General features: G+C 48.9%; 1 pseudogene; it reads left to right on the top strand.

Annotated features, from left to right (window-relative positions):
• Nucleotides 1–229: 229 nt before the first annotated feature.
• On the top strand, nucleotides 230–1,038 carry LOC102857469 (annotated as a pseudogene).
• The last annotated feature ends 2,101 nt before the right edge of the window (nucleotides 1,039–3,139 follow it).

Below are 3,139 nucleotides of genomic sequence, written 5' to 3'. Positions count from 1 at the left end.
AAAAAAAAAAAAAAAGATGATCCATTGGTTGCAGGCTGCACGCGCCGAGCGCGCGTCGCTAGGGCCCCCGCGGTCCCCGGCAGGCAATGTGACTACAGAGTGAACCGGCTGTGGAATGGACCAAATTCCCAGGGCTGCTGAGAGGATTAAATGATAGGATGCTTGCCGTCACTCTGCAGGAGGCAGCCCCTGCAGGGAGAGGACAGACAGAGCATGCCCAGTGTGAGCCATGAGGCTGCCCGTGGAGTTGACCAGCAGCGCGATGCAGACCCTTCACCTCCAGCATCGCTCCAGGGACGGCTACCGGCGCAAAGCCCGGGCATCTTACGTGGACGAGAGCCTCTTTGGTGGCCCTGCAAGTCTCCGGCCTGCTCCCCCGGATTTTGACCCTCCCTGGGTGGAAGAGACCAACAGGACCAGGGAAGTGAGCCCAGGGCCATTGCAGGCCAGAAGGGCCTCTGAGAACTGTGCGAACACTCTGCCCAGGGACAGCACCCCAGCTCTCACACCCAGGAAGAAGAACAAGTACAGGTTGATCGGCCACACTCCCTCTTACTGTGACGAGTCGCTCTTTGGCCCCCGACCTGAAGCCACGGGCTGGGAGTCCCCATGGATGACAAAGGGCGATGCTGTGAAACTCCATGCTCTCTTCTGGACGCCTCCCGCCACTCCCAGGGGCAGCCAGTCACCCCAGCCCAGGGAGACCCCACTTCGAGCTGTCCACCCTGCTGGCCCTTCCCAGGCAGAGCCTGAGGCGGCTGCTGGCTTCCAGCGGCCGCCTCAGGCTGCATCGGACCCTCCAGTCCCTCTGCCACAGAGGCGTTCCCGGTCCCTTACTCACCTGAACAAATCCCGCACCCCTAACCCACCCTCAGGTGCCCCCATGCCAACGGGCCCAGGGACCCCAGGCCTTCCCCATTGGGGGTGACCTTCCGGAGCCCCCTGGTGACTCCCAGGGCTCAGTCCATCAGTGTGTCAGTGCCAGCAACCCCTCGATGCAGTAGGGCCCCCCAGAAACCAAAGCCCCCTTGGAAATGACCTTCCTGCATTGGCTTTGCTCATGGTGGTGGGAAACATATAGACAGGTATGGTGGCTTCAGAGGACAGCACTAGCAGGGCCTTTTCCTGCCTCAGGGACCCACCAGCCCCTGGCCCAGGCACCGGAGCAGTCCCTGGGGACGGCCGGGAGGAAGCAGGTGGTCTGTGCCCCCCTCACCCTGACAATCTGTGGTGGTTTCTTGCTCCCTAGCTCCCTCGTGTGGCCATGGGCTGCTCTTGCTCTATCTGAGCACACACCCTGTCAGTGCCAACCCAGGGCCCCCAGGGAAGGGCCCTCCCCAGCCCCCATCAGTAAACAGTGTGATTGCCAACCTCCACCAAAGGTTCCTTCCCCCACTGCAAGCTCAGGATTGCTCCCGCTGCGCCCGGAAGCCCCAGACACTCTCCGACCCAGGGTGGACATGGGGATGTAGGGGGAGCTGCAATGGGATACAGGGAGAGTGTATTTTCATTGTATTAAATCTCTTGTCAAATCTGAAAAAAAAAAGATGATCCAATAGAATGTGGAAATTATAAAACAATACGATTAATAACACATAAAATCTTACTGGAGATAATTCTAAAACAGCTAGAATAGTATATTAACAGAAAACTAATAGTAATTCAAGCCGGATTTAGAGGATGCCATGGCATCAGGGATACCATTGCTGATGTCAGATGGATCTTGGCTGAAATCAGAGAATAACAAAAGAATGTCTATTTTGTGTTTTATTGACTATGCAAAAACATTTGACTGTGTGGATCACAACAACTTATGGCTAACAGAATTCCAAAACATTAAATTGTGCTCACGTGAAACCTAGACCTAGACCATGAAGCAATAGAGTATGGTTTGGAATCAGGAAATGTGTGCATCAGGGTGTATGCTGAATAAATCATTTGAAAAGCTGAACTTTATGAAGAAGAATGTGGCATCAGGATCAGAGAAAGACACATCAACAATCTGTGTTATGCAGATGACACAACCTAGGCTATTAAAAGTGAGAAAGACTTAATGTGCTTACTGCAGAAAACCAAGGCCTTCAACATGAGTTGCATCTCAACATCAAGAAAACAAATATCCTCACCATTGGACCAATAGATGGACTAATACCATCATGACAGATTGAGGGAAAATTGACTTTGTTCACAATTTCTTCTTACTTGGATCCACAATCTCCACCCTTGGTAGCAGCAGTCAAGAAATAAAAGACCAAATTTCATTGGGAAAATTTGCTGTCAGGGACATTTCCAGAGTACTAAAGAGCAATGATGTAAGTTTAAGACTAGAGTATGCCTGATCCAAGCCATTGTCTTCTCAATTTCTTGCTATGTAGGTGAAAGTTGGAAAATGACGAAGAATGATAGAAGAAGAATTTACGCCTTGAGTTGTGGTGCTTGAGGAAAGTATTGCATATCCCATGGACTTCCAAGAAGCTGAACAGGCCTCTCCTGGAGAACTCAAAACCAAGGTATTCATTGGAAGCAAAGTTAGTGAAACTCCATCTCTCATACTTTGGGAATGTTGTTAGGAGACATCAATCCTTGGAAAAGTAAATCATGCTTGAAAAGGTGGAGGAGCAGAGAGAAAGACCCTCAAAGAGATGTATTGACACAGTCACTGTACCAATGGATCCATTTTTGATATGTTGATAATGGCACAGGATAGGGCAAGATTCACAGCTGTTGTTCATAAGGTCAAAATGAGTTGTAGCCAACTCAACAGCATGTAACAAGATGGGAGAAAGATGGACAATCTCTTCCTGAGAGAATTACAGCATCTGAAAACCCACTGTGGGGAAGGTGTCTGCTACATGTTAGTTCTGACTCTATGGCAATAACTTGACTATATACAAGTGAAATTTGGATAATAAAGAAGGAATACAGAAAAATAGAGTCATTCAACCAGTGGGGTTCTTGAATAACGTAAGCTATACCATAGACTACCCACAAAATAAACAAATCAGTCTTAGAATAAAACCAATCAGAATGCTCTTTAGAAGCAAGCATAGCAAGACTTTGATTCATTTCTTTTGAACATATTATCAGGAAAGACCAATCACTAGAAAAAGGATATCATATCTGTTAAAGTAGGAGACCA

Source organism: Elephantulus edwardii, unplaced genomic scaffold, assembly GCF_000299155.1.
Source record: "Elephantulus edwardii isolate Elephantulus edwardi_28Jun2011 unplaced genomic scaffold, EleEdw1.0 scaffold00016, whole genome shotgun sequence".
In the NCBI taxonomy this organism is placed as follows: domain Eukaryota; kingdom Metazoa; phylum Chordata; class Mammalia; order Macroscelidea; family Macroscelididae; genus Elephantulus; species Elephantulus edwardii.
The sequence above is the reverse complement of the archived record's forward strand: the minus strand, read 5'-3'. Positions and strand labels throughout refer to the sequence as shown.